The sequence below is a fragment of the Capra hircus genome, chromosome 21, assembly GCF_001704415.2.
Source record: "Capra hircus breed San Clemente chromosome 21, ASM170441v1, whole genome shotgun sequence".
NCBI lineage: Eukaryota > Metazoa > Chordata > Mammalia > Artiodactyla > Bovidae > Capra > Capra hircus.
Genome location: NC_030828.1, coordinates 41,368,995 through 41,376,960, shown reverse-complemented (window position 1 = coordinate 41,376,960; position 7,966 = coordinate 41,368,995).

Here is a 7,966-nt window from a genome sequence, read left to right as displayed (position 1 = left end):
TGATAATAATTTTCATATTTTATAATATATATAATTTTTCCTCATGAATTATAATTCAGCAAGAATACTATTATCAACCAGTTAGAGTTTTGCCATTTTACTGAGTAAATTCAATTTCTTGAGGTAGACAAATAATCTTTGATTATGAATTTTACAACAAATTATTTGAATTGTACCTCATGTGAAGAGTTGACTCATTGGAAAAGACTCTGACGCGGGGAGGGATTGAGGGCAGGAGAAGAAGGGGACGACAGAGGATGAGATGGCTGGATGGCATCACTGACTCAATGGACGCGAGTCTGCGTGAACTCCATGACTTGGTGATGGACAGGGAGGCCTGGCGTGCTGCAATTCATGGGGTCACAAAGAGTCGGACATGACTGAGCGACTGAACTGAACTGAACCACGTTATCTTGTGTGATTAATATTCCAGTGCATTTAATTTTTAGGTGGATGATCATCCATCATAAGTTTTTACATTTAAATGTCTGCAATTGGTGAATAAAGTTCTGGTGGGATGCCTTATATGCTACTTATAAAGGATGCTGCTACTGCTAAGTCGCTTCAGTCGTGTCCGACTCTGTGCGACCCCATAGATGGCAGGTCACCAGGCTCCCCCATCCCTGGGATTCTCTAGGCAAGAACACTGGAGTGGGTTGCCATTTCCTTCTCCAGTGCATGAAAGTGAAAAGTGAAAGTGAAGTCACTCAGTCAAGTCCGACTCAGTGACCCCATGGACTGCAGCCTACCAAGCTCCCCCGTCCATGGGATTTTCCAGGCAAGAGTACTGGAGTGGGTCACCATTGCCTTCTCCGTATAAAGGATGAAACATTCCTAAATTAAAGCACTAAATTCCTTTCTTAAGTTGCCTGTCTGTAGGTACACAGTGTACCTGCCTAAAGAGCTTACAGCTGAAATTGAGGATGTGTGTAATATTCTTCTTCAGTCCTACCTCTGGCTTGACCTATCCTGTTCCTTGGGCTTTGGCTCATGTTTGGAACTGAGCAGCTAATGTCATTAAATTTTGCTCCTTCACCTTGATATACTCCATGATTAATTTGGCTTATGATAGTGTTTCCTGTGGTTCCCATCAGGAACTTTCTGGCAGGGAAAAATTGACAGGCCGACCAAGGAGTCTTCTGATTCCTCTCAGCCCCACTTTTATTGATTCCCCACAGACACCTCCTTCCCACTTCCTGGAGTCAGCTCTGGATCCCATCATCCAGAGCCTTCTCTCTCTGGCCACAGTGAGTTTGTTGCTGCTTGGTCCTCCCTCTTTCTACTGAAACCTTCTGGTCCTGCTGTTTACTTCTTCAGGGTCACAATCTCCCTATCTTCCAAGGTGAAAACTCTATGAAAGAAGTAGCCGGAAGAGATCTCCAGGATTTTCTCTCCCATCTCAGGATACAGCATTCAACATGAACTTCCTAAAACCTCTTTCCTTGTCTTTTTAATGAAAGCCAGAGGAATGACTCCTAACCATGAGATTTTATTTATTTGTTCATTCATGGCCATGAGGCCTGTGGGATCTCAGTTCTCTGACCAAGAATGGAACCTGCACCCTCAGCTGTGGAAGTGCAGAGTCCTAACCACTGAACCACCAGGGAAGTGCCTAACCATTTGATTTTAAAGTCAGATATGAAGGAAAAGGGTATCAGCAAACTACAGAACCATTTTAGGTCTTCATTCCTTGCCAGTTATGCCCCCCTATGAGAAGATAGCAGTTTTCCCCCTCAAGTCCATGTGATTGACTGATACCAATCTCATACACAGAAGCTTATGTTTATATGGCCAGTGGAAACAAAATTACTATCAATACAAATTTGATGTGCCATATGAGTATGACTTTGCTTTGACATATGACAGTAACAGTTAAAAGAAAAGCAAATAAATGAAAATAATTCCATGGAGATAGCAGGATCCTATCTTTGTTTCTTTGAGTTAAAAAAATAGTTGTATTTTCAAGATGATGCTAATAATAAAATTTTAAAATAAATATATGACTACATACCTATAAAAGAAAGACTTGTGAAGGTGTTTAACATATCTTATACAGTTTTTAATATATGTGGTACTATATTAAATATAGTGGACAAGATAATAGACAAGGATTCAGAAGACCTGGTTTTAAAATCTTACTTCTGGAATCTTGTTTCAAATATAGACAAATCACTTAGCTATCCTGGGGTTTGGTTTCTATTTCTGTTTACTGTGAAGGGATTTTTGTAAGAATAACAATAGAATATTTGAATTTGAAAATTGGAGAGCCATCCTGTAGTACAACATGCTTGTGTTCCAGAGGAGGAAATTGAGGCCCAAAGATATTAACTGACTTGCTTATAAAATATATGCTGGCAACGTTAGGGCAAAACCATGAAGTTTATGCACATTTAAAACACTATTTCTTAATCTGATCAGATAATGAGAAGTTGAAAGAGATATTAAGGGTCCTAGTCAAGTATGAACATAATTTGCAGTCAATTCTTATGTAACAGCTATGTAGTTGCAGATTTACCTTTGCTCCATATTCCTGCCCAGAAATACCAACTCTGAATTTAACTGCTTCTTTCCAGGTTACCCTGAATCCCTTGTAGCTCAGACAGCAGAGAATCTGTGAGCAATGCTGGAGACCTGGGTTTGATCCCTGGGTAGGGAAGATTCCCTGGAGAAGGGAATGGCAACCCACTCCAGTATTCTTGCCTGGAGAATTTCATGGACAGAGGAGTCTGGCGGGCTACAGTCCATGGGGTTGCAAAGAGTCGGACATGACTGAGCGACTAACCCTTTCATTTTCACTTTCCAGATTAGATGGTCTGCTATTACCTACTTACCCTCATGGATCAAGGTCTATACTATGTTGTAAGTACTTCTTGGCTGAATATTTATAGTAGTAGATTCCCTACTGAAGAAAATCCTGTCTGTAGCCAAAAGTTCTTAATAGAAACTTAGTGCTAAAAGCAGTCACAGATTACAGCAAGCTCAGCAGTACATTGACAAATAATGCTTGATAGACTAAAAAGTAGAAAGCTGTATCACAAAAGGCCAGCAGATCTTTTGTTGGAGTGGGGGGTATCAGTGTCATTTAAGGCTTCAGATCACACTGAAATTGACAGAGTGGAAGCTGTGCCCGACCCATGAGTTTTGTGAGATGAGCTTGCCACATGTATACTCCAGTCTCCTTGACGGCTTCATAAATATTGAGGAAACTCTGCTCCCAGGAATACTAGTTCTAAAGGATATTAGTGTGCATTCCTTAAAAAAAACACACACGCATATTATATTCCATTTCCAAATAAGAGCGGGAAACACTGCTTGAAATGCAGCCTACTAATATGCCTAATGACTCTCTAAGAAACAGCTATAAAATGTTAACATATAGGTTTTCTCAAATTTATTTAAGAATGCCTTTTTAAAGGAACAATTGTTAACATCTTGAGGAGTACAATCTATAGCAGGACTGTAGAGCTTCATGGGTACACAAGAGTCCCATTGTTTGGGTAATACTGTTCTACTATCATTGAATTTTATACTCTAAGGGATAGAAGCAATCTTAAAGGGAATCTATCATTTCCAGTTTCCCAAATGTATAGTGGTTGGAACCTAGAGTTATATCAGATGGGTTTGAACAGTAAATTAAAGCAAGATATCACGTAGCTGGTGAAATGGGTAACTACTGGTTAACTTCTTCATTTTTACATGCACCGTTAATCACCAACAATTCTACTTCTAAGAATGCTTCCTTTATTGTGGGGAAAATTATTCCTTTACAGAAAGCAAGAAAATATAGTGTGATGCAAAAGTGCTACACTCAATATGCCAGCAAATTTGGAAAACTCACCAGTGGCCACAGGACTGGAAAAGGTCAGTTTTCATTCCAATCCCAAAGAAAGGCAATGCCAAAGAATGCTCAAACTACTGCACAATTGCACTCATCTCACATGCTAGTAAAGTCATGCTCAAAATTCTCCAAGCCAGGCTTCAGCAATACGTGAACCGTGAACTTCCTGATCTTCAAGCTGGTTTTAGAAAAGGCAGAGGAACCAGAGATCAAATTGCCAACATCTGCTGGATCATCGAAAAAGCAAGAGAGTTCCAGAAAAACATCTATTTCTGCTTTATTGACTATGCCAAAGCCTCTGACTGTGTGGATCACAATAAACTGTGGAAAATTCTGAGAGAGATGGGAATACCAGACCACCTGACCTGCCTCTTGAGAAATCTGTATGCAGGTCAGGAAGCAACAGTTAGAACTGGACATGGAACAACAGACTGGTTCCAAATAGGAAAAGGAGTACGTCCAAGCTGTATCTTGTCACCCTGCTTATTTAATTTATATGCAGAGTACATCATGAGAAATGCTGGACTGGAAAAAACACAAGCTGGAATCAAGATTGCCAGGAGAAATAATAACCTCAGATATGCAGATGACACCACCCTTATGGCAGAAAGTGAAGAGGAACTAAAAAGGCTCTTGATGAAAGTGAAAGAGGAGAGTGAAAAAGCTGGCTTGAAACTCAACATTCAGAAAACGAAGATCATGGCATTCGGTCCCATCACTTCATGGGAAATAGATGGGGAAACAGTGGAAACAGTGTCAGACTTTATTTTGGGGGGTCCAAAATCACTGCAGATGGTGACTTGCAGCCATGAAATTAAAAGACGCTTACTCCTTGGAAGGAAAGTTATGACCAACCTAAAAAGCCTATTCAAAAGCAGAGACATTACTTTGCTGACTAAGGTCCGTCTAGTCAAGGCTATGGTTTTCCAGTAGTCATGTATGAATGTGAGAGTTGGACTGTGAAGAAGGCTGAGCGCCAAAGAATTGATGCTTTTGAACTGTGGTATTGGAGAAGACTCTTGAGAGTCCCTTGGACTGCAGGGAGATCCAACCAGTGCATTCTGAAGGAGATCAGCCCTGGGATCTCTTTGGAAAGAATGATGCTAAAGCTGAAACTCCAGTACTTTGGCCACCTCATGCAAAGAGTTGACTCATTGGAAAAGACTCTGATGCTGGGAGGGATTGGGGGCAGGAGGAGAAGAGGATGACCGAGGATGAGATGGTTGGATGGCATCACTGACTCAATGGACGTGAGTCTGAGTGAACTCTGGGAGTTGGTGATGGACAGGGAGGCCTGGCGTGCTGCGATTCATGGGGTCGCAAAGAGTCGGACATGACTGAGCAACTGAACTGAACTGAACTGAACTGATAGAATAAAGGGGCTTCCCTGGTGGTTCAGACGGTAAAGCGTCTGCCTGCAACTAGGAGACTCCGGTTCCATTCCCGGGTTGGGAAGATCCGCCGGAGAAGGAAAGGGCAATCCAATCCAGTACTCTTACCTGGAAAATTCCATGGATGGAGGAGCCTGGTAAGCTACAGTCCATGGGGCTGCAAAGAGTCACATATGACTGAGCAACTTCACTTCATAAAGTAAAGAGAAAGTATATAAAAGTCTCCCTTCCTTCAGCAGATAACTGATGAATGCCTTCCATATGCCCAACAGGGACACCCAATAAGTTGACCAGCTGGAGCAAGTTGGGAGTAGAGAGGTAAGGTAAGTGCCCCAAAATGCTGCCTATCATTTGACAGTGGGCAACATGCCAGTTATTTCTATTATATTTTGGATCCTCAGTACACCTTAGAGAGGGAGATGTTGCTCTCGTTTGAAAGGGAGGAAACTGAGATGTGAAGCAGTTTTTCTTAGGTCAAGCCTACTAAGTGGTAGAATTAGGCTTTGAACATGTTGCCAGATTCCAAAGCTATATGATACAAGCTTCATCTTTATTGTGACTTAAAAATCTCAGCTTGAGATAGAACAAAGTATAATAGTATTTAGTTGAGAGGTGAAACATTTCCATTTGCTTAAAACTAGACTCATTTTTCAGAATTCTGTCCTTGTTATTGTCTTTTTCTCTTTCATTGTGTTAGCTGTCCGCTCCATGTAGAAAAGTTCTGAATCTAGCGCTGTCATTCTGACCCCTCTCCTATGCTGTAGTCCTTTCTCCATTACTCCTTGGATGCTCTACTGTCACCTCAAATGTGGCATATTAATAATTAAACTTATTACTTCCTCCTCCCAATTTAATTTTCTTAGTCACTTGGGCTCAAAGTTTGGAGCCATCTTTGAATCTTTGGTAAAATTAGTTGTTGGACTCAACAATACTATTATGTATCCCATCCAGCTCTAAAATTCTAGTGTTGTTATTCTTATACCAAGTACTCAGTCAAAATGAATCACTTTCTCTGCTTTAGCTCAAGAATAAATAATTTTGTGCTCAAACTGTTTTCTAGGATTATTTCTATATCTAACAGAGCATATTCTAGTCATCCATTCTTATGCATTCCCAAAGTCCATTTTAAATGCCATCTTTCTTTTTTTTTTAAGATAGCTGCCATTTAATGAACACATACTATGTGCCAAGCACTTGATATATTTTCACTTATTTTATTTTTAGCTGTGCAGCACATCGGATCTTAGTTTCTCGAACAGGGATTGAACCCACACCCAAGCATTGGAAGCATAGAGTGCCAACCACTGGAGTGCCAGAAGTCCCTAAATGCCATCTTTCTTTGAGCCTCCCAATTGGACTTCACAGTATTTGCTCTCTCCTTCAGGATCTAGAATATCTTTGTACCTTTCTCAGCATAGTTTACAGTACCCCCCCCACACACACACATGTGTTAAAATGTGTGTGTGTGTGTGTGTTTCAAGTGGGAAAAGGAGGATACTTGGTGAGGGATGGAGTCCGAATAAAGTGGGGAGGGCTCCACGACTGGGATGAGGACAGAGTTTGGGAGAAGGGGTAAGGGAAGAGAAAGAGGGGCTTGTGGTGGCTAGTTTGGGGGTTTCACACCTTAGTGGGGGTAAGGGCAGCATCCTCCAAAGGGAGAGATGGCAGCAGTGGTGATTGCTTAAATATAGGATAGGTGTTCAAACAATAAATATCTGAAAAATAGGATCTAGAATGTTCTCTGTAGTAGAAAAGAGTTACAAATGTGGAAGGGAGGATAAACTATGACTAGAATAAACTATGTGATGTGTGAGTACACATACACAGATGTACTGTATGTGTGTGTTAAGGTACAAGTATTCCCTAGCTGGAAACCCTAAGACAGCCTGAGTGGTGATACCCCAGTAATAGTGAGCATGCCTGCTGCTGCTGCTGCTGCTAAGTCACTTTAGTCGTGTCCAACTCTGTGTGACCCCATAGACGGCAGCCCACCAGGCTCTGCCATCCCTGGGATTCTCCAGGCAAGAACACTGGAGTGGGTTGCCATTTCCTTTTCCAATGCATGAAAGTGAAAAGTGAAGTCAGTCAGTCCAGTCCGACTCTTAGCGACCCCATGGACTGCAGCCTACCAGGCTCCTCTGCCCATGGGATTTTCCAGGCAAGAGTACTGGAGTGGGTTGCTGTTGGCTTCTCCGGTGAGCATGCCTAGTGTTTCTAAATACCTTTTTCCACTAAAAGGAACCTCAGGCTCCCAGATCAGTGGCAGCCAGTGCTGGGATAAGATGAGGCTTATCTTGTGCCAGGAAGTAAGGGAGTGCACCAGGAATGATGGAGGTGTGTCAAAGGGCACAGAATAGTAAAATGTTAATGAAGAATCTGGAGGCTGGGATAAATGTTATATAAAACTCTTTCAAATTTTCCATATTTAAAAATTGTTTTACATTGTGAAAGGATTTAAAACACACAAAGACATAGGAGCCAGTGTGAATGGGTAAATCCCACTGACCAACCTTGGGACACTTTGAACACCAAAGTAAACAATGATAAAAACAGATTATTACCCATTTAATCAAATAGGAAACTCTGAATTTATACTAATAGAAATAAATTAATTGAAAGTTTGATGAGTGGAAAAAACATAGTTTCAAAGAATTAACCCCACAAAGTAACTTATTCATTACAAAGAGGAAAAAAGTAACTACTGGAGAAGTCTTATTTTTGTTGTTTAGTCACTAGT